The sequence below is a fragment of the Rhinoderma darwinii genome, chromosome 5, assembly GCF_050947455.1.
Source record: "Rhinoderma darwinii isolate aRhiDar2 chromosome 5, aRhiDar2.hap1, whole genome shotgun sequence".
NCBI lineage: Eukaryota > Metazoa > Chordata > Amphibia > Anura > Rhinodermatidae > Rhinoderma > Rhinoderma darwinii.
In genome coordinates this window covers 228,963,522-228,989,740 of record NC_134691.1, presented here as the reverse complement: position 1 = coordinate 228,989,740, position 26,219 = coordinate 228,963,522, and the positions used below count along the sequence as shown (strand labels likewise).

General features: G+C 50.4%; 1 non-coding gene and 5 pseudogenes across 1 annotated transcript; all 6 read left to right on the top strand.

The window, feature by feature from the left end:
• The first annotated feature begins 159 nt into the window (after positions 1–159).
• LOC142653756 (U2 spliceosomal RNA) lies at positions 160–334 on the top strand (annotated as a pseudogene).
• A 1,528-nt stretch (positions 335–1,862) lies between these two features.
• LOC142654525 (U2 spliceosomal RNA) lies at positions 1,863–1,964 on the top strand (annotated as a pseudogene).
• Positions 1,965–13,147: 11,183 nt separating this feature from the next.
• Positions 13,148–13,323, top strand: LOC142653766 (U2 spliceosomal RNA; annotated as a pseudogene).
• Positions 13,324–19,866: 6,543 nt separating this feature from the next.
• Positions 19,867–20,082, top strand: LOC142654170 (U2 spliceosomal RNA; annotated as a pseudogene).
• Positions 20,083–21,642: 1,560 nt separating this feature from the next.
• On the top strand, positions 21,643–21,833 carry LOC142653544 (U2 spliceosomal RNA). The gene has a single exon (XR_012848472.1). It is a non-coding gene; the product is annotated as a U2 spliceosomal RNA (small nuclear RNA).
• Positions 21,834–23,327: 1,494 nt separating this feature from the next.
• LOC142654584 (U2 spliceosomal RNA) lies at positions 23,328–23,397 on the top strand (annotated as a pseudogene).
• The last annotated feature ends 2,822 nt before the right edge of the window (positions 23,398–26,219 follow it).

The window sequence follows — 26,219 nt, the reverse complement described above, 5'->3', positions numbered from 1 at the left end:
TGTTAGTGTAGCATGTGGTGTAATGTATAGCATAGGCTAGCCTGTACTGTGTATTATACTGTCATGTTATGTTTGACGACTGTTATTATTTATTATTTGCTGCTTCATGGCTCGCGCTGCGTCGCAGTAATGTTTGTATGATGACGATTGATTGTCAATAAAGCATTTTTCAATCAAAAAATCTGTTCTTATCAGTTTAATATCTGATACGTCCCCTATCTGGGGACCATATATTAAATGGATTTTTAGAACAGGGAGATGGAAATAGAGCTTGCTCTGTCCACTCCACGCATTGACCTGGTATTGCAGTATTTCCAGGACCGGTGCACCCTTCCCTTATGTGTTGACTAAAATCAGATTCCAAAAGTGCTATTTGTGTTTGCTATTGTTTTTGTCTTTCTGATGGGATCTCCCCTTTTAATCCCATTATTTCAACACCTGTTGGACAATGCATTTGTACAGTCATGTGTGATAATGAGCTCATTTATTAAATGCAATTAATTAATACATTGCCACCTCTTGTTGTGTGTGTGTGTGTGTGTGTGTGTGTGTGTGTGTGTGTGTGTGTGTGTGTGTGTGTGTGTGTGTGTGTGTGTGTGTGTGTGTGTGTGTGTGTGTGTGTGTGTGTGTGTGTGTGTGTGTGTGTGTGTGTGTGTGTGTGTGTGTGTGTGTGTGTGTGTGTGTGTGTGTGTGTGTGTGTGTGTGTGTGTGTGTGTGTGTGTGTGTGTGTGTGTGTGTGTGTGTGTGTGTGTGTGTGTGTGTGTGTGTGTGTCTTCTGTGTTTCTGTGTTTCCGGCATTTCACATTGGAACAGCTCATTCACCTTCCTTGTCTTCTCTCCGCCCTCCCTCCTAGGTAAGTTAAAGAGCTGCACCTGAGCCAGCCACTGATTGATGCAGCAACACAGTCAACTAGTGGAGTGGAGTGGAGTAGGGGAACAGCAAACAGCCATTAAAGCAGCCAGCCGCCTACCCGCCACAATGGACCTACCTGTGTACACTAGATGGATGTGATGGAATGTACTGCCGTCCCAACATTTCCAAGAAGAAGTAAGAATTGCAGTTGCAACAAACCCTTGCTTGCCTACAAAGAGAGCAGCAATTTGGATTTGTTACTATGTTACCTAGAAGAATAAAATAACAAACTGTGCAAGGATGGAGGTTGTAGGAGCAAGGAGAACAAGTTGTCTGTAAAGTTGGTGGATGCCTATTTTCCATTTTGCAGTCCCTTGTCTCCCTCTTGTGGCCTCCTGGAGGCAACTAGCTGTGCAAAAAAAAGACAGCCTGGCGGCCGGCTGTTGCAGTGTTGCCCTCTCAGGCAACACTGAGTGACTGACTGAGCCGCACCGTCTTATATAAAGTTCAGACGGAACTTTGCACGTGTCATAGTGGAGCCCTCAGGATTCCAGAGCCAGCTTTCTGACATCATAATGGGGCCTGCCTCAGAGATAGATAAAAGCCTGGGCCCAGGCAGTGTTGGTCAGTGCTGCTCAGCAGGCAGCACCGGACTGGACTGGATTAAAGCTGATACAAGGTGTGAAGGAACAAGGGGTGGCTGTGGGCATGCACTTGCTGCCGCTGCCAGTGTTTATCTGCATGGCAGCAGGGCATTTGGGCGTTGCCAGGAAGGCGTTTTTATGTAGATTCCTCCTCTTTCAGCACTGCATTGTGGTGCAAGCAAAAGAAGCAAATCCTGTCTGGCTTCCTCTCCGGCCTTTATTCACCTCCCTCCCGCTTAGTAGCTGTAAATGTGTGTGAGCCTGCAGGGCCCCATGGAATTGCCTAGGAGTAGGCTGAATCAATCGCTGCAAGGGGTGAACAGCAGTATGGGACAGGCTCGGTCAACGGCCGGCCCATTCGGGTTATCGCTTCTCGGCCTTTTGGCTAAGATCAAGTGTAGTATCTGTTCTTATCAGTCCTTGTAAGGATAGATAGCTCGGAGAACCACTGGGGGCTATAAACACTAGCTTAGCGATCCAAGAGCGTTCCAGACGAAGCCGGCGACGAACTGCGGAGAAGAACCAGCGAAGACGACGATCCAGAAGGGAGAAGCCGCCATCGAGGAAGAAGCTCCGGGAGATCGCTGCCGGGAAGAAGAAGGAGAACTTCGGAGAAGAGCCGCTGCTGAAGGGGATCTTCGAAGAAGCTCGGCCGCAGAAGAAGAAGCTCGACGAGGAACCGCTGCGGAAGAAATTTCGTGGAAGAACCTCGGCCAGCAAGGAGAAGATTTGCATAGCTCCGCCCCCTTCGGGAAAGAGTTATCGAAGATCCTCCCCAAGCGACAGGAACAGCTGGAAGAAGCCATGGCCTCAACCAGCAACCCTGCCACCCAGAAGAAGAAGGCTGATGGACCAGGTGAGCCGGCCCAGGCCAGGACATCTCCTCCTGAAGCCTCCTCAAGCCAACAGGCCACCAGGAAGCCGAACCAGGCTGCTCCAACCCTGGAGCCCTGGATGAAGCAGACGGTGGCCCTGAAGCTGAAGGAGGTGGACGGGAGAGTGCCGGACATGACGGAAGAAGTGTTCTGCCAGAAGATGCTCCTGGACCAGGGCTTCGCTAAGCCGGAGACCATCAGCATCCAGGCCTTCATGACCGGGATGTTCTTCGTGACCTTCGCTTCGATCAACATCTGCAGAAGGTACTGGGAGATGGTGAAAGCGGCGAGGCCTGAATCCCCTTTCTCTCGCTTTGTGGGCAACTGCCCTGTCCAAAGAGAGGAAAGGCGGGTGACGGTCTCAATGCGGAACCCACACACCCCCGGCAAAGACATCACCACGCTCCTGAAGCGGTTCTGCACAGTGGTGAGGGAACCCACCCACATCCTGAACGGACTCGGCTTCTGGACTGGCAAGTGGTCGGTAATCGTCCGACTGAACAAGGATTCCAGCGCGGAAGACGGCCTCCAACACCTGCCCCAGTCATTCTCGCTGGGCAACTCCTACGGCCTCATCTACTACCCGGACATGCCGCAGATCTGCAGGAGATGCAGCAAGAAGGGTCATTCGGTGAAGGACTGCAAGGAGGACGCCTGCAAGAACTGCCGGGTAACAGGACACGAGACCAAAGACTGCCCGAAACGGACAATGTGCAACCTCTGCGGACAAGCAGCCCACTCCTACAAGGACTGCCCGAAGAGGGATCGATCCTGGGCAACTGTAGCGGCGAAAGCTCCGGCCAGAGGGAACCCCGCCCCAGCCAGAGCTCCAGCGGCGCAGAAGACCGGGAATAAGAAGGATGGTAAGAAGACGACAGTCCCTCCCCCCCGTCTCCCGGCCCCCCCTCGCCCTACCCTTCCCACCCTCCCTCGCCCGGCCCTCCCCACCCCCCCGTCCCCAACCCCTGTCACCCCCACTGAGGCTCTCACCTTCTCCTACCCACCCATCTCAGTGGTCCTGTCACCTGCACCTCTCCCAACCCAGCCTCCCTTCTCCCCAGCTCCAGCAGCACTAACATCTTCCCCTCCAGCTGCTGGAGTCCTCTCCCTGGAGGATTTTCCCCCTCTTGTCTCCTCAGGTGCCATCCAGAGGAAGAGAAAGGTGAGGGACAGCCCAGCTGCTGAGTCCTCAAAGCGACAAGTCGTGGAAATCTGCGAAGATTCCCTTGCGCAGCAGGAGGAAATGGAGCAGATGGTGGAGGAACTCGTGTCTGAACCTGAGGTCATCGACTTCACAACAGACATCCAGGTGGCTACAATCCTGGAACAGTTTTTGTCAGAGGGCCTGCTGGATCTTTCGGACCCGCCAGGAGAGGAGGATCCGCCCGACCGGACTGGTAACTAAGGTGTATCGTTTGCACTAACCTTCTTTATTCTCCCCCATGGCTGCTAAACTTAACATCTTTAGCCTCAATGTGAGGAGTGTTAGAGATAGGACTAGATGTCAGATGGTGCTAACTTTTCTTTCCAAGCAGTCGAGTGATGTATTTATGCTGCAGGAATGTACTCTCCCCTCTTCCAGGTCATACCATCATCTGGCCAGGCAGTGGACCCATGGCCCGTCCTACTGGTCTGGTGGGGGCGACTGTAAGTCTGCAGGGGTTGCCATCCTGATTAGGGGAAGCGTATTTACTGTTGACTCTGTCCAGGAGCTCGCCTGCGGCCGCTTGTTGGTCGTAGACGGTTCCTGGGCAGGAGAGCCGATTAGGCTCATCAACGTGTACGCTCCCCCTATGAAGGCTGAGCGCCTGGAACTATTCCAGACCCTGCGGACCCAGCTCGCCACCACTAGGGCAGTGGTGATGGCCGGGGACTTCAACTGCCCCATCGAAGAGGATGGACGAAGTTCCGGCACTTCAATCAAACTGGATGTCAGTTCCAAACTGCTTATCGAGATGGTAACCGAAGCATCCTTGCAGGACGTTGTGGGCTCCATGGGGATTGGCTCTGTGAACTATTCATGGAGCCGACCCGATGGCTCACTTCGTTCTCGGATTGACTTTGTGTTCACCTCCCGGGCAGTCAAGCAGCATGGGCACTCCATGGTCCCCTGCTTCTTCTCTGACCACAGGGCCATTCTCTTCCAGGGTGCCATCGGCCACGGTTTTCCTCCCGGCCCTGGCTCCTGGAAGCTGAATTGTGCCCTGCCGGAAAGAGAGGAGGTACTGGCGGAACTTAGAGACGCCTATATTGTTTGGAGGAATGATAAAGTTTTCTTTGACAAAACCTGTGACTGGTGGGAATATGTTAAAGTTGAATTTCGTTGTTTCTTTCAGGCAAAAAGTCGTCAACAGGCGTGTGAGAGGAAGAGAGACTTCAGAGAGATGCAGCGTCAGCTGCGATCCCTGCAAGACCTCCTTCAATGCGGCTGGGACGTCAGGAAGGAGCTGGAGGAAGCCAAAAAGGGCCTGAAAAGGCACTTTGAGGAGGAATCCAAGCGAATTGTCTTTCGTTCCAAGGTGGAGAACCTGGAGAAGGGTGAGAAATGTAACTCGTTCTTTTTCAGGAAACTCCATGCCGGCCACACGCCCCTGAAGGAACTTCGAGATGAGACCGGAAACATGCATTCTGGGAAGAAGGAGGTGATGGGAGTCGTCACAGACTACTACCGAAGCCTCTACTCCCGGAAAACCACTGACCCCGAAGCCGCCGATAAATTCCTGTCAGGTATCACTAATCATCTTGATCCTGCAGGTACGGAGGCTATGGATGTACCCCTGACGGTGGAGGAACTGCTCTCTGCCGCTAAATCCTTCAGACCCGGCAGGACCCCGGGCAGTGATGGTCTCCCAGCAGAGCTCTATGTAGCGCTGGGGGACTTGATCAGTCCGGACCTGCTGGAGCTCTATGAGGAGATGGTGGTGGAGGGTAGAATGCCACCGTCCTTGAGAGAAGGCATGATCACGATCTTGTATAAGCGGAAGGGGGAGAGATGTGACCTGAAAAACTGGCGTCCCATCTCTCTCCTGAACGTGGACTACAAGATCCTCGCCAAAGTATTGGCCAACAGACTGAAGGTTGTCATCGGACAGATCATCGGATCGGACCAAACCTGCGGCATTCCTGGCCGTAGGGTGGCCGACAGTCTTGCCCTGGTGAGGGACACGGTGCATTACATGCAAAGCCGCCGTACACACGCGGCCCTGGTCAGTCTGGATCAGGAGAAGGCTTTTGACCGGGTCTCTCACGAATTCATGGGTAAGGCTCTGCGTAGGCTGCGGCTTGGCAGGTTGTTCTGTTTGTATGTTAACCTGATGTATTGCGACATTTACAGCTCGGTGCTGGTGAACGGCTGGAAGACTGACCCCTTTCCTGTATCGTCGGGGGTTAGACAAGGCTGTCCTCTTTCACCTCTCCTTTTTGTTTGTGTTATAGAGCTCTTCGCAGAGGCTATCCGGCAGAATGGAGAGATCAGAGGGATCACCGCACCAGGTCCAGGACACTTCGAGGTCAAATGCTCGCTGTACATGGACGACGTGACCGTCTTCTGCGCTGACCAGAGTTCGGTGACTGCACTCGTCCAGACCTGTGAGGAGTTCGGACGCGCTTCAGGGGCAAAAGTCAACTGCGGGAAGTCGGAAGCCATGCTCTTCGGAAAGTGGTACCTGCCTTCTCCTGCCTCCTTCCCGTTTACTATCAAGCCGGACTTCATCAAAATTCTGGGAGTCTGGTTCGGTAAGGAAGGTGCAGCCCTAAAGTCGTGGGAAGAACGCTTGGCCAAAGTCAACCAAAGGATCGGACTGTGGAGCCTCAGACAACTCACTATTGAGGGCAAAGCAATGGTCCTGCGTAACGAAGTCTTGCCTGTGCTACAATACACTGCACAGGCATGGCCCCCTCTTGCCACCGTCTCGAGGGCCATTACCAGGACTGTGTTTCGCTTCATCTGGGGCTCGAAAATGGACAGAGTAAAGCGGACTGTTATGTACAAGGAGCCCCGCAAAGGTGGGAAGGGTATACCCGACATTCCCACTCTGCTGCGGATCGCTTTTGTATGTGACTGTGTTCGTAGGACTCTGAGGACAGCAAACGGCTCTGCGGGCAAGGCCATGTCCCGCTACTTCCTCCTTCCCCTCTGGCGAGGTTTTGGCTGGGACAAGTGGGACAGCTCCTTCCCTTACAACTGGCACGCTCCCTGGTTCTACGGAGATGTCGTCCGGTTCGTGAGGGAGCATCAACTGGAGGGTCTTAAGCCCGACTTGTGGAAACCTAAGACGATCCACAAGCACATCAGAGCAAAGGACTCACTGGAGTCTGTTCCAGGGCTTCATGCCGACACGTTGGAGACTGTTTGGACTAACGTGTCATCTGGCAGGTTGACCAACGGGCACAAGGACATTTCATGGATGGCCATCCAGGGAGGACTGCCTCTTAGGTCATTCATGCATGCCCGCAACCTGTGCAAGACCCGGTACTGCCCCAGGTGCCCCTTCACGGAGGAAACATCTTTGCACATTTTCTGGCAGTGCCCCTTTGCACAGGGTCTGTTGAAAGCCTTGGAACATGAACTCAAGGACTCAGTACCCAGGAACAGACTGTCGTACCGCTCGGTACTTTATGGACTATTTCCTGGGAATACCACGGATGGAGCAATCCAGGAAGCCTGGCGCCTTATGAACTGCTTTAAGGACGCTATATGGTTTGCCAGGAACCGTCTGATTTTGCGGAGAGAGAGTGTGTCCGTCCAGGACTGCCGCAGGCTGATCCACAGCCTGCTCAGAGACTATTCCACCTGGGACAGCCCGGACGTCGATGAGGAAGAGGACTGATACTCCCCTTCCCCCCACTCTCCCTTCTTGTGTATTGTCTTTCAATAAAGCTTCGGGCCTGTGATTTCCCCCTTCCCTATCCCCTCCTACCCACTCCCCTATCCCATCACTTGTCTGTAATGCTTTGTTGTTTGGCTTTAGTGAATGCAAGAATGTTAGTGTAGCATGTGGTGTAATGTATAGCATAGGCTAGCCTGTACTGTGTATTATACTGTCATGTTATGTTTGACGACTGTTATTATTTATTATTTGCTGCTTCATGGCTTGCGCTGCGTCGCAGTAATGTTTGTATGATGACGATTGATTGTCAATAAAGCATTTTTCAATCAAAAATCTGTTCTTATCAGTCCTTGTAAGGATAGATAGCTCGGAGAACCACTGGGGGCTATAAACACTAGCTTAGCGATCCAAGAGCGTTCCAGACGAAGCCGGCGACGAACTGCGGAGAAGAACCAGCGAAGACGACGATCCAGAAGGGAGAAGCCGCCATCGGGGAAGAAGCTCCGGGAGATCGCTGCCGGGAAGAAGAAGGAGAACTTCGGAGAAGAGCCGCTGCTGAAGGGGATCTTCGAAGAAGCTCGGCCGCAGAAGAAGAAGCTCGACGAGGAACCGCTGCGGAAGAAATTTCGTGGAAGAACCTCGGCCAGCAAGGAGAAGATTTGCATAGCTCCGCCCCCTTCGGGAAAGAGCTATCGAAGATCCTCCCCAAGCGACAGGAACAGCTGGAAGAAGCCATGGCCTCAACCAGCAACCCTGCCACCCAGAAGAAGAAGGCTGATGGACCAGGTGAGCCGACCCAGGCCAGGACATCTCCTCCTGAAGCCTCCTCAAGCCAACAGGCCACCAGGAAGCCGAACCAGGCTGCTCCAACCCTGGAGCCCTGGATGAAGCAGACGGTGGCCCTGAAGCTGAAGGAGGTGGACGGGAGAGTGCCGGACATGACGGAAGAAGTGTTCTGCCAGAAGATGCTCCTGGACCAGGGCTTCGCTAAGCCGGAGACCATCAGCATCCAGGCCTTCATGACCGGGATGTTCTTCGTGACCTTTGCTTCGATCAACATCTGCAGAAGGTACTGGGAGATGGTGAAAGCGGCGAGGCCTGAATCCCCTTTCTCTCGCTTTGTGGGCAACTGCCCTGTCCAAAGAGAGGAAAGGCGGGTGACGGTCTCAATGCGGAACCCACACACCCCCGGCAAAGACATCACCACGCTCCTGAAGCGGTTCTGCACAGTGGTGAGGGAACCCACCCACATCCTGAACGGACTCGGCTTCTGGACTGGCAAGTGGTCGGTAATCGTCCGACTGAACAAGGATTCGAACGCGGAAGACGGCCTCCAGCACCTGCCCCAGTCATTCTCGCTGGGCAACTCCTACGGCCTCATCTACTACCCGGACATGCCGCAGATCTGCAGGAGATGCAGCAAGAAGGGTCATTCGGTGAAGGACTGCAAGGAGGACGCCTGCAAGAACTGCCGGGTAACAGGACACGAGACCAAAGACTGCCCGAAACGGACAATGTGCAACCTCTGCGGACAAGCAGCCCACTCTTACAAGGACTGCCCGAAGAGGGATCGATCCTGGGCAACTGTAGCGGCGAAAGCTCCGGCCAGAGGGAACCCCGCCCCAACCAGAGCTCCAGCGGCGCAGAAGACCGGGAATAAGAAGGATGGTAAGAAGACGACAGTCCCTCCCCCCCGCCTCCCGGCCCTCCCTCGCCCTACCCTTCCCACCCTCCCTCGCCCGGCCCTCCCCACCCCCCCGTCCCCAACCCCTGTCACCCCCACTGAGGCTCTCACCTTCTCCTACCCACCCATCTCAGTGGTCCTGTCACCTGCACCTCTCCCAACCCAGCCTCCCTTCTCCCCAGCTCCAGCAGCACTAACATCTTCCCCTCCAGCTGCTGGAGTCCTCTCCCTGGAGGATTTTCCCCCTCTTGTCTCCTCAGGTGCCATCCAGAGGAAGAGAAAGGTGAGGGACAGCCCAGCGGCTGAGTCCTCAAAGCGACAAGTCGTGGAAATCTGCGAAGACTCCCTTGCGCAGCAGGAGGAAATGGAGCAGATGGTGGAGGAACTCGTGTCTGAACCTGAGGTCATCGACTTCACAACAGACATCCAGGTGGCTACAATCCTGGAACAATTTCTGTCAGAGGGCCTGCTGGATCTTTCGGACCCGCCAGGCGAGGAGGATCCGCCCGACCGGACTGGTAACTAAGGTGTATCGTTTGCACTAACCTTCTTTATTCTCCCCCATGGCTGCTAAACTTAACATCTTTAGCCTCAATGTGAGGAGTGTTAGAGATAGGACTAGATGTCAGATGGTGCTAACTTTTCTTTCCAAGCAGTCGAGTGATGTATTTATGCTGCAGGAATGTACTCTCCCCTCTTCCAGGTCATACCATCATCTGGCCAGGCAGTGGACCCATGGCCCGTCCTACTGGTCTGGTGGGGGCGACTGTAAGTCTGCAGGGGTTGCCATCCTGATTAGGGGAGGCGTATTTACTGTTGACTCTGTCCAGGAGCTCGCCTGCGGCCGCTTGTTGGTCGTAGACGGTTCCTGGGCAGGAGAGCCGATTAGGCTCATCAACGTGTACGCCCCCCCTATGAAGGCTGAGCGCCTGGAACTATTCCAGACCCTGCGGACCCAGCTCGCCACCACTAGGGCAGTGGTGATGGCCGGGGACTTCAACTGCCCCATCGAAGAGGATGGACGAAGTTCCGGCACTTCAATCAAGCTGGATGTCAGTTCCAAACTGCTTATCGAGATGGTAACCGAAGCATCCTTGCAGGACGTTGTGGGCTCCATGGGGATCGGCTCTGTGAACTATTCATGGAGCCGACCCGATGGCTCACTTCGTTCTCGGATTGACTTTGTGTTCACCTCCCGGGCAGTCAAGCAGCATGGGCACTCCATGGTCCCCTGCTTCTTCTCTGACCACAGGGCCATTCTCTTCCAGGGTGCCATCGGCCACGGTTTTCCTCCCGGCCCTGGCTCCTGGAAGCTGAATTGTGCCCTGCTGGAAAGAGAGGAGGTACTGGCGGAACTTAGAGACGCCTATATTGTTTGGAGGAATGATAAAGTTTTCTTTGACAAAACCTGTGACTGGTGGGAATATGTTAAAGTTGAATTTCGTTGTTTCTTTCAGGCAAAAAGTCGCCAACAGGCGTGTGAGAGGAAGAGAGACTTCAGAGAGATGCAGCGTCAGCTGCGATCCCTGCAAGACCTCCTTCAATGTGGCTGGGACGTCAGGAAGGAGCTGGAGGAAGCCAAAAAGGGCCTGAAAGGGCACTTTGAGGAGGAATCCAAGCGAATTGTCTTTCGTTCCAAGGTGGAGAACCTGGAGAAGGGTGAGAAATGTAACTCGTTCTTTTTCAGGAAACTCCATGCCGGCCACACGCCCCTGAAGGAACTCCGAGATGAGACCGGAAACATGCATTCTGGGAAGAAGGAGGTGATGGGAGTCGTCACAGACTACTACCGAAGCCTCTACTCCCGGAAAACCACTGACCCCGAAGCCGCCGATAAATTCCTGTCAGGTATCACTAATCATCTTGATCCTGCAGGTACGGAGGCTATGGACGTACCCCTGACGGTGGAGGAACTGCTCTCTGCCGCTAAATCCTTCAGACCCGGCAGGACCCCGGGCAGTGATGGTCTCCCAGCAGAGCTCTATGTAGCGCTGGGGGACTTGATCTGTCCGGACCTGCTGGAGCTCTATGAGGAGATGGTGGTGGAGGGTAGAATGCCACCGTCCTTGAGAGAAGGCATGATCACGATCTTGTATAAGCGGAAGGGGGAGAGATGTGACCTGAAAAACTGGCGTCCCATCTCTCTCCTGAACGTGGACTACAAGATCCTCGCCAAAGTATTGACCAACAGACTGAAGGTTGTCATCGGACGGATCATCGGATCGGACCAAACCTGCGGCATTCCTGGCCGTAGGGTGGCCGACAGTCTTGCCCTGGTGAGGGACACGGTGCATTACATGCAAAGCCGCCGTACACACGCGGCCCTGGTCAGTCTGGATCAGGAGAAGGCTTTTGACCGGGTCTCTCACGAATTCATGGGTAAGGCTCTGCGTAGGCTGCGGCTTGGCAGGTTGTTCTGTTTGTATGTTAACCTGATGTATTGCGACATTTACAGCTCGGTGCTGGTGAACGGCTGGAAGACTGACCCCTTTCCTGTATCGTCTGGGGTTAGACAAGGCTGTCCTCTTTCACCTCTCCTTTTTGTTTGTGTTATAGAGCTCTTCGCAGAGGCTATCCGGCAGAATGGAGAGATCAGAGGGATCACCGCACCAGGTCCAGGACACTTCGAGGTCAAATGCTCGCTGTACATGGACGACGTGACCGTCTTCTGCACTGACCAGAGTTCGGTGACTGCACTCGTCCAGACCTGCGAGGAGTTCGGACGCGCTTCAGGGGCAAAAGTCAACTGCGGGAAGTCGGAAGCCATGCTCTTCGGAAAGTGGTACCTGCCTTCTCCTGCCTCCTTCCCTTTTACTATCAAGCCGGACTTCATCAAAATTCTGGGAGTCTGGTTCGGTAAGGAAGGTGCAGCCCTAAAGTCGTGGGAAGAACGCTTGGCCAAAGTCAACCAAAGGATCGGACTGTGGAGCCTCAGACAACTCACTATTGAGGGCAAAGCAATGGTCCTGCGTAACGAAGTCTTGCCTGTGCTACAATACACTGCACAGGCATGGCCCCCTCTTGCAACGGTCTCGAGGGCCATTACCAGGACTGTGTTTCGCTTCATCTGGGGCTCGAAAATGGACAGAGTAAAGCGGACTGTTATGTACAAGGAGCCCCGCAAAGGTGGGAAGGGTATACCCGACATTCCCACTCTGCTGCGGATCGCTTTTGCATGTGACTGTGTTCGTAGGACTCTGAGGACAGCAAACGGCTCTGCGGGCAAGGCCATGTCCCGCTACTTCCTCCTTCCCCTCTGGCGAGGTTTTGGCTGGGACAAGTGGGACAGCTCCTTCCCTTACAACTGGCACGCTCCCTGGTTCTACGGAGATGTTGTCCGGTTTGTGAGGGAGCATCAACTGGAGGGTCTTAAGCCCGACTTGTGGAAACCTAAGACGATCCACAAGCACATCAGAGCAAAGGACTCACTGGAGTTTGTTCCAGGGCTTCATGCCGACACGTTGGAGACTGTTTGGACTAACGTGTCATCTGGCAGGTTGACCAACGGGCACAAGGACATTTCATGGATGGCCATCCAGGGAGGACTGCCTCTTAGGTCATTCATGCATGCCCGCAACCTGTGCAAGACCCGGTACTGCCCCAGGTGCCCCTTCACGGAGGAAACATCTTTGCACATTTTCTGGCAGTGCCCCTTTGCACAGGGTCTGTTGAAAGCCTTGGAACATGAACTCAAGGACTCAGTACCCAGGAACAGACTGTCGTACCGCTCGGTACTTTATGGACTATTTCCTGGGAATACCACGGATGGAGCAATCCAGGAAGCCTGGCGCCTTATGAACTGCTTTAAGGACGCTATATGGTTTGCCAGAAACCGTCTGATTTTGCGGAGAGAGAGTGTGTCCGTCCAGGACTGCCGCAGGCTGATCCACAGCCTGCTCAGAGACTATTCCACCTGGGACAGCCCGGACGTCGATGAGGAAGAGGACTGATACTCCCCTTCCCCCCACTCTCCCTTCTTGTGTGTTGTCTTTCAATAAAGCTTCGGGCCTGTGATTTCCCCCTTCCCTACCCCCTCCTACCCACTCCCCTATCCCATCACTTGTCTGTAATGCTTTGTTGTTTGGCTTTAGTGAATGCAAGAATGTTAGTGTAGCATGTGGTGTAATGTATAGCATAGGCTAGCCTGTACTGTGTATTATACTGTCATGTTATGTTTGACGACTGTTATTATTTATTATTTGCTGCTTCATGGCTTGCGCTGTGTCGCAGTAATGTTTGTATGATGACGATTGATTGTCAATAAAGCATTTTTCAATCAAAAAAATCTGTTCTTATCAGTTTAATATCTGATACGTCCCCTATCTGGGGACCATATATTAAATGGATTTTTAGAACAGGGAGATGGAAATAGAGCTTGCTCTGTCCACTCCACGCATTGACCTGGTATTGCAGTATTTCCAGGACCGGTGCACCCTTCCCTTATGTGTTGACTAAAATCAGATTCCAAAAGTGCTATTTGTGTTTGCTATTGTTTTTGTCTTTCTGATGGGATCTCCCCTTTTAATCCCATTATTTCAACACCTGTTGGACAATGCATTTGTACAGTCATGTGTGATAATGAGCTCATTTATTAAATGCAATTAATTAATACATTGCCACCTCTTGGTGTGTGTGTGTGTGTGTGTGTGTGTGTGTGTGTGTGTGTGTGTGTGTGTGTGTGTGTGTGTGTGTGTGTGTGTGTGTGTGTGTGTGTGTGTGTGTGTGTGTGTGTGTGTGTGTGTGTGTGTGTGTGTGTGTGTGTGTGTGTGTGTGTGTGTGTGTGTGTGTGTGTGTGTGTGTGTGTGTGTGTGTGTGTGTGTGTGTGTGTGTGTGTGTGTGTGTGTGTGTGTGTGTGTGTGTGTGTGTGTGTGTGTGTGTGTGTCTTCTGTGTTTCTGTGTTTCCGGCATTTCACATTGGAACAGCTCATTCACCTTCCTTGTCTTCTCTCCGCCCTCCCTCCTAGGTAAGTTAAAGAGCTGCACCTGAGCCAGCCACTGATTGATGCAGCAACACAGTCAACTAGTGGAGTGGAGTGGAGTAGGGGAACAGCAAACAGCCATTAAAGCAGCCAGCCGCCTACCCGCCACAATGGACCTACCTGTGTACACTAGATGGATGTGATGGAATGTACTGCCGTCCCAACATTTCCAAGAAGAAGTAAGAATTGCAGTTGCAACAAACCCTTGCTTGCCTACAAAGAGAGCAGCAATTTGGATTTGTTACTATGTTACCTAGAAGAATAAAATAACAAACTGTGCAAGGATGGAGGTTGTAGGAGCAAGGAGAACAAGTTGTCTGTAAAGTTGGTGGATGCCTATTTTCCATTTTGCAGTCCCTTGTCTCCCTCTTGTGGCCTCCTGGAGGCAACTAGCTGTGCAAAAAAAAGACAGCCTGGCGGCCGGCTGTTGCAGTGTTGCCCTCTCAGGCAACACTGAGTGACTGACTGAGCCGCACCGTCTTATATAAAGTTCAGACGGAACTTTGCACGTGTCATAGTGGAGCCCTCAGGATTCCAGAGCCAGCTTTCTGACATCATAATGGGGCCTGCCTCAGAGATAGATAAAAGCCTGGGCCCAGGCAGTGTTGGTCAGTGCTGCTCAGCAGGCAGCACCGGACTGGACTGGATTAAAGCTGATACAAGGTGTGAAGGAACAAGGGGTGGCTGTGGGCATGCACTTGCTGCCGCTGCCAGTGTTTATCTGCATGGCAGCAGGGCATTTGGGCGTTGCCAGGAAGGCGTTTTTATGTAGATTCCTCCTCTTTCAGCACTGCATTGTGGTGCAAGCAAAAGAAGCAAATCCTGTCTGGCTTCCTCTCCGGCCTTTATTCACCTCCCTCCCGCTTAGTAGCTGTAAATGTGTGTGAGCCTGCAGGGCCCCATGGAATTGCCTAGGAGTAGGCTGAATCAATCGCTGCAAGGGGTGAACAGCAGTATGGGACAGGCTCGGTCAACGGCCGGCCCATTCGGGTTATCGCTTCTCGGCCTTTTGGCTCAGATCAGGTTTATTGCCTGGTCTGGGCCGGGGGTTCGGTCTTTCGTGGAGTCCTCTCCGACGTTTTTGGGAGCGATCATCGTGCCGTTGGGCATTCCTCATCAAGATGGCAGCTGTGCGGAATACAATTCGTTTTGTGGTGAATGAGCAGAGGAGAGAAGAAGTGGATACTGGGCACATCATTGAGAACATCCTTCTGGACCTGGCTGGAGTCACATTGGTAGAGGTATTCTGTATCCAAGCTTTCAGCAATATTGCTACGTATGACGTATCCTTTTTTGAGGCCGCCTACTGTCTAAATGTTTTTCAGTTGCTCAAGGAGAAACATATGCATGAGGCTTTAAAATCTATTGAAGTGCTACCTCTTTTCTCAGCAGTGGAGAAATGTATTACCATCCACATGTATAACCCATTTCTGGATAGAAGGCTGGTCAGGGCCTTTTTAGCTCACTACTGTACCCATGTTAGAGGAGGTGTGGAGCAGAAGAACCTATGGGGAGTTTTCAATGGTGATATCAAGTACTGGGTCAGGCTGAAACCTGACTCCAGCTGTATTGGAGGAGTGATGAATCCTCCTGCTAATTTTTCCATTGGTGGGAACAAGGGATATCTTTACTACCAAGATATGCCATCATTTTGCAGATCATGTTTTTCCTACGGGCATACTAAAGATGCATGTAAAGGCAAGGTTTGCAGAAATTGCAAGGAAACAGGACATGAGGTTAGTGCATGCATTTCCCCATCCAGGTGTGATATTTGTGGTTTGCCTGGTCATACCTGTAGAAAATGCCCAAAGGTGTTTCCCTTCTTAGGGCAAGAGAGAAGGACATGGGGCAGACAGGTGAGAACAACAAGTTCCCTTGCTGCCTCTTCTGATGTAATTTCAGAGCCTGCTGGCAGTGTTTCTGTGGCTGCTTCTCAGGACCCTGGGAAAGCTGGATTAGGAGAGGTTCTAACCTCACATACTGACAGCATGGAGTTGGGTGTGGTCCCTCCTGCAGAGCCAACTGTTGATGAGACACCTGTGGTTATACCTATGGAAGGTGAAGACACAGCGCCACCTAGTGGGTGTGCATACCCTGATAATGGTGCAAGTATGCAAATTTTGTCTTTCTCTAGCCCAGAGTCAAAAACGGAAGACTCAGCTAAAGTGGAGTGGTCAATATCGGAGGAGGACGAGAAGGAGGCCAGGATGCCTAGTGCCACTAGTGCGGAAATTTTCCACAAAGTTGTCTCAAAAAGGGGGAAATCTGGAAAGGCGGTGAAGAGACTGAAGATTGGTTTGTTGGAAGATTCTGCTCATGCAAATCCTTTCTCATTGCTGGACAGTGACTCTAGTTGTAGCCCTAAGTCATCTGAGGTGGCCTCAGAAGTACCCAGCTCTCCTGGGGAAGGTTTCCTCAGTGAAGTCAATGTGGCAAATCTGGAAAGAGCAATGTATTTCCCTGGGACGTGATATGTTCTGGCTATTTCATGGCTTGCTTTTCCACTAACCATACTATGCCCGCATGTCTTTGAGATTAAAGATTGTCTCACAAAATGTACGGGTGTTCTCCTCTGCTCACAAGCGTGCTGCAGTCCTGGACTTTTTGGCCTCTAAGGGCAGTGACATTGTTTGCGTACAAGAGTGTGGTTTATCAAAAATGCCTAGGAAAGAAGAATGGAAGTTTGGGGAAGCAATTTGGTCCTTTTCTTCCACAAATAGGAATGATGGAATTGGTATTCTCTTCAAAAATAATGAGTTTGTCATCAAACAGACTCAGATCATTCAGGAAGGAAGATGTGTCTGTGTGTTACTATCCTATAAGGGATGGCAGTTTAGGCTTATCAATATCTATGGCCATGCTGTGAAATCTGATAGGTTGGCACTTTTTGATAGTTTAAAATTTTTTCTACATGGTAAAGTTCCTGTTATTATTGTCGGTGATATTAACTGTATCCTGGAGAAGCAGGCCCGAGCTGGATCCACAGAGTCAAATGTGGACGCTACCGGAAGTTTGTGGAATAAAATTTTGCAGGACTTTGCTTTGCAGGACGCTGTCACCAGGAAACCAGGTCCATTTACGTACCATGCCGATGACGGAAGAACGGATTCTCGTCTGGACTTTTTCTTTTTTTCTATTTCAGCAATGAAATGTGTAGATTATGCGCAGGAGAGAGTGTGGTTTTCAGATCACGAGTGTTTGTTGGGGGTTTTTGTTATAAATAATTTCTTTTATGGTAGAGGGGTATGGAAGATGAATGTTAGTTTTTTGAGTGATGAAAGGGTAAAAACTAGGTTTGGGAAAAAATATGGGTTTTGGGTTAGGAAGAAAAGTTCTTTCTCTAATGTGTGTGAATGGTGGGTATGGGTGAAAAAAAAGATTGGTGGGTTTTTTAGACAGATAGGGTATAGAAGAGCGAGAAGGAAAAGATTGCAATATTCACGCTTTAATATGCGGATGACGTTCCTTCAACAATGTAAAAATTTGGGTATGGATGTAAGACACGATTTGGAAAAAACAAAAAAAGATATTAAGGAGTGGTTCCGAGAGAAAGGGAAAGAAATAATATTTAGGTCTAAGGTGGAGGTTAGAGATAATCACGAGAAGTGCACTAGATTTTTCTTTAAAAAAATGTGTGGTGGGAAAAGTGGTATGAATGTGTTATTGGATAAGGATGATAAAGAGGTGTTTGGTAAGGATGTGATTGATGTGGTGTCTGATTTTTATAAACAACTGTATGATGTGAAGAAGTGTGATCTGGGTGACGATGATGAGTTTTTGGATATTGTGTGTAATTTTGTTCCTGAAAGTGAATGTGAGCTTTTGCTTGGTGAGATTATGGATGGTGAAGTAAAGGATGTGGTGGGAAGTATGGCCAAAAATAAGTCTCCAGGGACCGATGGAATACCAGCTGATTTCTATGGGAAATATTGGGATATAATTGGGAAGGATGTTATTGATGTTATGAGAGTGTTGTTTTCTGGGACGAATATGTGTGATGTGATGAAGAAGGGTATGGTAGTTCTGTTGCATAAAAAAGGAGATAAGAGACGGTTAGAAAATTGGCGACCAATTACTTTGCTGAATACGGATTATAAAATTTTTGCCAAGCTGATTGCGAATCGTATGAGAGATGTGATTGGGTGTGTAATTGATGAGGATCAGGTATGTGCGGTACCGAAAAGGAAATTGCATGAGAACGTGGCGTTGGTGCGGGACATGCTTGAGGATTGTAAGGGTCGGAATAAGAAGGTGATTGTGTGTGCGTTAGATTTTGAGAAAGCGTTTGATCGTGTGGCGCATGTGTTTTTGTTCAAAGTGTTAGAGAGAATGGGTTTTCCGGTTCAGTTTGTGAGTTTGTTGAAGAAATTATACGCGAATGCAAAGAGTTGTGTGCAGGTGAATGGGTTTTTTTCAGAATCATTTAGTATTATGTCTGGTGTGCGACAGGGTTGTCCGTTGTCTCCCATCCTTTTTATTTGTGCGATTGAACCATTGTTGCAAATGATTAGAAATGATAAGGTTGTGAAAGGTTTGGTGGTGCCCGGGTGTGATGGAAAGCGTGTGAAAGCTTTGGGATATATGGATGATATTTGTGTATTGTGTGATTCAGTGTATGATATGTCCAGAGTGAAGTTGATTGTAAATATGTTTTGTATTGCGTCTGCTTTTAAAATAAATTGGGGTAAGAGCAAATTTAAAATTTTTTTCAGTAATGAGCGAGTGTGTGATTCTGATATGGAACAGGTGAATGGTGTGAGAATTTTGGGTATTGTGTTTGATGATGAGCTGAAAGGGAAAGAAAGTTGGGATGAGTTAGGTGGTAGGATTGTGCGAAAGTTGGAAATGTGGAGAATGAGGGATCTTTCTTTTTCGGGGAAGGTTTTAATTGTCAAAAGTATTATTCTACCTATGATTTTATATGTTGCTCTGGTTTTTCCTCCTGCTGTTGCTATGTTAAAAAAAGTGAATAGAGTTTTGTTCCTTTTTCTATGGGGGAGCGGGATTGAGAAGGCAAGGAGAGAAATTCTAATGAAAAGCAGACGTAATGGAGGCCTTGATTTCCCAAATTTGGAGATTTTCATTGGAATTAATTGTGTACGTTTTTTTGTAGAGCTTTTATTTAAGGAATCCAAGGCTTCCAGAATGTCTAAATATCTAGCTGGAACGGTGATTCAGCGTCTAAGTTGGGAAAAACGAAATTTATGTAAACCAATTGCTTTCCAGTGCACGGGGTGGTATTTGTATGTAGAAAAATTTATCAAAAAGTTCCAGCTAGAGGATGTAAGAATGGAGAGATTTTTGAGAGAAAAGAATGTTGTGAGAAGTATGTGTATGAATAATGTGATGTGTTCTGTAAATGGTTTGAATTCGATGGAGTCTAAGTCTGTGTGGAAGAAGATTGTTACGTATGATGTGTCAAATAAGCAGAAAGATTTATTATGGATGTCGGTACATGGAGTGTTGCCTGTAAGGAGTGTTCAGAAAAGAAGAGGTTTGGTTGCATCTGAAAGGTGTCCGAGAGAAGGTTGTGGGGATGATGAGGATGTGAGTCATGTGTTTTGGTCGTGTAAGCATGCAAAGGATGTTTGGAAAAAGTTGAGTGGGTTGTGCGAAGAATTGACTGGTTTGAAGAGTTTGACGTATGAAATTGTCTTGTTTGGTTTGTGTAGTTTGGGTAGTGAAAAGGATAGAGTGTTGTGGATTTTTTTGACTTGTGTGAAAGAGGTATTGTGGAATACGAGGAATTTGAATGTGTATAAAAGAGAAGTATTTGAGATGGAGGATGTGGTTAGTATGGTATTGGCTAAATTGTATTTTTATTATAAATGGGATCTAGAAAGAGGTATGGATGCGGAAGGGATATGGCGAATGTTAAAATGGAGGTATTTAGTTTGAGGAATTTTGTTTGATTTATCTTGTATTTGATGGAAAAATAAAATAATGAACCAGAATGATGAGATTTTTTGAAAAATAGAGAGGTGGTTTGAACAACTACAGTTCTCGGTTTTATTCAAAAAAACCTGAATGGTTTAATAAAAAAAAAAAAAAAAAAAAAAAAAAAATCTGTTCTTATCAGTTTAATATCTGATACGTCCCCTATCTGGGGACCATATATTAAATGGATTTTTAGAACAGGGAGATGGAAATAGAGCTTGCTCTGTCCACTCCACGCATTGACCTGGTATTGCAGTATTTCCAGGACCGGTGCACCCTTCCCTTATGTGTTGACTAAAATCAGATTCCAAAAGTGCTATTTGTGTTTGCTATTGTTTTTGTCTTTCTGATGGGATCTCCCCTTTTAATCCCATTATTTCAACACCTGTTGGACAATGCATTTGTACAGTCATGTGTGATAATGAGCTCATTTATTAAATGCAATTAATTAATACATTGCCACCTCTTGGTGTGTGTGTGTGTGTGTGTGTGTGTGTGTGTGTGTGTGTGTGTGTGTGTGTGTGTGTGTGTGTGTGTGTGTGTGTGTGTGTGTGTGTGTGTGTGTGTGTGTGTGTGTGTGTGTGTGTGTGTGTGTGTGTGTGTGTGTGTGTGTGTGTGTGTGTGTGTGTGTGTGTGTGTGTGTGTGTGTGTGTGTGTGTGTGTGTGTGTGTGTGTGTGTGTGTGTGTGTGTGTGTGTGTGTGTGTGTGTGTGTGTGTGTGTGTGTGTGTGTGTGTGTGTGTGTGTGTGTGTGTGTGTGTCTTCTGTGTTTCCGGCATTTCACATTGGAACAGCTCATTCACCTTCCTTGTCTTCTCTCCGCCCTCCCTCCTAGGTAAGTTAAAGAGCTGCACCTGAGCCAGCCACTGATTGATGCAGCAACACAGTCAACTAGTGGAGTGGAGTGGAGTAGGGGAACAGCAAACAGCCATTAAAGCAGCCAGCCGCCTACCCGCCACAATGGACCTACCTGTGTACACTAGATGGATGTGATGGAATGTACTGCCGTCCCAACATTTCCAAGAAGAAGTAAGAATTGCAGTTGCAACAAACCCTTGCTTGCCTACAAAGAGAGCAGCAATTTGGATTTGTTACTATGTTACCTAGAAGAATAAAATAACAAACTGTGCAAGGATGGAGGTTGTAGGAGCAAGGAGAACAAGTTGTCTGTAAAGTTGGTGGATGCCTATTTTCCATTTTGCAGTCCCTTGTCTCCCTCTTGTGGCCTCCTGGAGGCAACTAGCTGTGCAAAAAAAAGACAGCCTGGCGGCCGGCTGTTGCAGTGTTGCCCTCTCAGGCAACACTGAGTGACTGACTGAGCCGCACCGTCTTATATAAAGTTCAGACGGAACTTTGCACGTGTCATAGTGGAGCCCTCAGGATTCCAGAGCCAGCTTTCTGACATCATAATGGGGCCTGCCTCAGAGATAGATAAAAGCCTGGGCCCAGGCAGTGTTGGTCAGTGCTGCTCAGCAGGCAGCACCGGACTGGACTGGATTAAAGCTGATACAAGGTGTGAAGGAACAAGGGGTGGCTGTGGGCATGCACTTGCTGCCGCTGCCAGTGTTTATCTGCATGGCAGCAGGGCATTTGGGCGTTGCCAGGAAGGCGTTTTTATGTAGATTCCTCCTCTTTCAGCACTGCATTGTGGTGCAAGCAAAAGAAGCAAATCCTGTCTGGCTTCCTCTCCGGCCTTTATTCACCTCCCTCCCGCTTAGTAGCTGTAAATGTGTGTGAGCCTGCAGGGCCCCATGGAATTGCCTAGGAGTAGGCTGAATCAATCGCTGCAAGGGGTGAACAGCAGTATGGGACAGGCTCGGTCAACGGCCGGCCCATTCGGGTTATCGCTTCTCGGCCTTTTGGCTAAGATCAAGTGTAGTATCTGTTCTTATCAGTTTAATATCTGATACGTCCCCTATCTGGGGACCATATATTAAATGGATTTTTAGAACAGGGAGATGGAAATAGAGCTTGCTCTGTCCACTCCACGCATTGACCTGGTATTGCAGTATTTCCAGGACCGGTGCACCCTTCCCTTATGTGTTGACTAAAATCAGATTCCAAAAGTGCTATTTGTGTTTGCTATTGTTTTTGTCTTTCTGATGGGATCTCCCCTTTTAATCCCATTATTTCAACACCTGTTGGACAATGCATTTGTACAGTCATGTGTGATAATGAGCTCATTTATTAAATGCAATTAATTAATACATTGCCACCTCTTGTTGTGTGTGTGTGTGTGTGTGTGTGTGTGTGTGTGTGTGTGTGTGTGTGTGTGTGTGTGTGTGTGTGTGTGTGTGTGTGTGTGTGTGTGTGTGTGTGTGTGTGTGTGTGTGTGTGTGTGTGTGTGTGTGTGTGTGTGTGTGTGTGTGTGTGTGTGTGTGTGTGTGTGTGTGTGTGTGTGTGTGTGTGTGTGTGTGTGTGTGTGTGTGTCTTCTGTGTTTCTGTGTTTCTGTGTTTCCGGCATTTCACATTGGAACAGCTCATTCACCTTCCTTGTCTTCTCTCCGCCCTCCCTCCTAGGTAAGTTAAAGAGCTGCACCTGAGCCAGCCACTGATTGATGCAGCAACACAGTCAACTAGTGGAGTGGAGTGGAGTAGGGGAACAGCAAACAGCCATTAAAGCAGCCAGCCGCCTACCCGCCACAATGGACCTACCTGTGTACACTAGATGGATGTGATGGAATGTACTGCCGTCCCAACATTTCCAAGAAGAAGTAAGAATTGCAGTTGCAACAAACCCTTGCTTGCCTACAAAGAGAGCAGCAATTTGGATTTGTTACTATGTTACCTAGAAGAATAAAATAACAAACTGTGCAAGGATGGAGGTTGTAGGAGCAAGGAGAACAAGTTGTCTGTAAAGTTGGTGGATGCCTATTTTCCATTTTGCAGTCCCTTGTCTCCCTCTTGTGGCCTCCTGGAGGCAACTAGCTGTGCAAAAAAAAGACAGCCTGGCGGCCGGCTGTTGCAGTGTTGCCCTCTCAGGCAACACTGAGTGACTGACTGAGCCGCACCGTCTTATATAAAGTTCAGACGGAACTTTGCACGTGTCATAGTGGAGCCCTCAGGATTCCAGAGCCAGCTTTCTGACATCATAATGGGGCCTGCCTCAGAGATAGATAAAAGCCTGGGCCCAGGCAGTGTTGGTCAGTGCTGCTCAGCAGGCAGCACCGGACTGGACTGGATTAAAGCTGATACAAGGTGTGAAGGAACAAGGGGTGGCTGTGGGCATGCACTTGCTGCCGCTGCCAGTGTTTATCTGCATGGCAGCAGGGCATTTGGGCGTTGCCAGGAAGGCGTTTTTATGTAGATTCCTCCTCTTTCAGCACTGCATTGTGGTGCAAGCAAAAGAAGCAAATCCTGTCTGGCTTCCTCTCCGGCCTTTATTCACCTCCCTCCCGCTTAGTAGCTGTAAATGTGTGTGAGCCTGCAGGGCCCCATGGAATTGCCTAGGAGTAGGCTGAATCAATCGCTGCAAGGGGTGAACAGCAGTATGGGACAGGCTCGGTCAACGGCCGGCCCATTCGGGTTATCGCTTCTCGGCCTTTTGGCTAAGATCAAGTGTAGTATCTGCTCAAGCTGAGGTTAGTAATCATCCCTGCCGGTGGTACGTGGGCCATCGTAGGGGGATGACAGAACGCCGAGGTGAGGGCAGGGAACCACAACGGTCATCGCTCTGGTGTACGCATTTGGTTTAAAGGTACCATTTGTAGGTGACCAGGCGACCGCCGGATCGAGGTCATTAGGCCGGGTAGTTTGGAAGCCCGAGTTGCTATGTGCCCCAGGGCTGGTGACCCTGGGGTGCCCTAACTCACTGGGGGTGGGATCCCACTGAGTGAAGGCACACTTGCACGCACTCTCTTTCACGCTATATGAGCACACACCTTTATTCTCCCGGCCTTCTGGCTGGGAGATGAGGAATTTTTTATACCTGGCGGATGTCCAGGCTGTATCACAGCGCACATCCACTTATTTAATTTTGTTTTTCACTGTGTGTTTGTCACGTTTGTCACAAGGATTTTGGGATGCGGTGCCCTTTTGGGACCCTCCTGAGGTCTAGGGGGAAAATGTGTGGCCTTCTGGTTCCTTTTTCCCCTGCAACCCGGCCTCCCTTCTTCGGAGGGGAGGTGCAACTAGGATGCAGGCTCCTAGGTGGACACTGGGGTGGCAGCCCAGGTAGAAGCCTAGGAGTGTGTTTGGGTCTCCCTAAGCTTCGGCGAGGGGGGACCATCGATCCTTGATCCTCTAGGCCTATGGTTTGGAGGGTCAGGGAATGGTTATGCGGGGCCTCTCTCTTTTAAGAGAAGGGCTGCGATAGACCGCATCCTTGTGCACTTTTTGTGTGGCACCTCTGCACTTTTTATGCACTTGGGTGATAGAAAGCACGACTCGGGCTTTCAATAAAAAAAATCTGTTCTTATCAGTCCTTGTAAGGATAGATAGCTCGGAGAACCACTGGGGGCTATAAACACTAGCTTAGCGATCCAAGAGCGTTCCAGACGAAGCCGGCGACGAACTGCGGAGAAGAACCACCGAAGACGAAGATCCAGAAGGGAGAAGCCGCCATCGGGGAAGAAGCTCCGGGAGATCGCTGCCGGGAAGAAGGAGAACTGCGACAGAGACCTTCGGAGAAGAGCCGCTGCTGAAGGGGATCTTTGAAGAAGCTCGGCCGCAGAAGAAGCTCGACGAGGAACCGCTGCGGAAGAAATTTCGTGGAAGAACCTCGGCCAGCAAGGAGAAGATTTGCATAGCTCCGCCCCCTTCGGGAAAGAGCTATCGAAGATCCTCCCCAAGCGACAGGAACAGCTGGAAGAAGCCATGGCCTCAACCAGCAACCCTGCCACCCAGAAGAAGAAGGCTGATGGACCAGGTGAGCCGACCCAGGCCAGGACATCTCCTCCTGAAGCCTCCTCAAGCCAACAGGCCACCAGGAAGCCGAACCAGGCTGCTCCAACCCTGGAGCCCTGGATGAAGCAGACTGTGGCCCTGAAGCTGAAGGAGGTGGACGGGAGAGTGCCGGACATGACGGAAGAAGTGTTCTGCCAGAAGATGCTCCTGGACCAGGGCTTCGCTAAGCCGGAGACCATCAGCATCCAGGCCTTCATGACCGGGATGTTCTTCGTGACCTTCGCTTCGATCAACATCTGCAGAAGGTACTGGGAGATGGTGAAAGCGGCGAGGCCTGAATCCCCTTTCTCTCGCTTTGTGGGCAACTGCCCTGTCCAAAGAGAGGAAAGGCGGGTGACGGTCTCAATGCGGAACCCACACACCCCCGGCAAAGACATCACCACGCTCCTGAAGCGGTTCTGCACAGTGGTGAGGGAACCCACCCACATCCTGAACGGACTCGGCTTCTGGACTGGCAAGTGGTCGGTAATCGTCCGACTGAACAAGGATTCCAGCGCGGAAGACGGCCTCCAGCACCTGCCCCAGTCATTCTCGCTGGGCAACTCCTACGGCCTCATCTACTACCCGGACATGCCGCAGATCTGCAGGAGATGCAGCAAGAAGGGTCATTCGGTGAAGGACTGCAAGGAGGACGCCTGCAAGAACTGCCGGGTAACAGGACACGAGACCAAAGACTGCCCGAAACGGACAATGTGCAACCTCTGCGGACAAGCAGCCCACTCCTACAAGGACTGCCCGAAGAGGGATCGATCCTGGGCAACTGTAGCGGCGAAAGCTCCGGCCAGAGGGAACCCCGCCCCAGCCAGAGCTCCAGCGGCGCAGAAGACCGGGAATAAGAAGGATGGTAAGAAGACGACAGTCCCTCCCCCCCATCTCCCGGCCCTCCCTCGCCCTACCCTTCCCACCCTCCCTCGCCCGGCCCTCCCCACCCCCCCGTCCCCAACCCCTGTCACCCCCACTGAGGCTCTCACCTTCTCCTACCCACCCATCTCAGTGGTCCTGTCACCTGCACCTCTCCCAACCCAGCCTCCCTTCTCCCCAGCTCCAGCAGCACTAACATCTTCCCCTCCAGCTGCTGGAGTCCTCTCCCTGGAGGATTTTCCCCCTCTTGTCTCCTCAGGTGCCATCCAGAGGAAGAGAAAGGTGAGGGACAGCCCAGCTGCTGAGTCCTCAAAGCGACAAGTCGTAGAAATCTGCGAAGATTCCCTTGCGCAGCAGGAGGAAATGGAGCAGATGGTGGAGGAACTCGTGTCTGAACCTGAGGTCATCGACTTCACAACAGACATCCAGGTGGCTACAATCCTGGAACAATTTTTGTCAGAGGGCCTGCTGGATCTTTCGGACCCGCCAGGAGAGGAGGATCCGCCCGACCGGACTGGTAACTAAGGTGTATCGTTTGCACTGACCTTCTTTATTCTCCCCCATGGCTGCTGAACTTAACATCTTTAGCCTCAATGTGAGGAGTGTTAGAGATAGGACTAGATGTCAGATGGTGCTAACTTTTCTTTCCAAGCA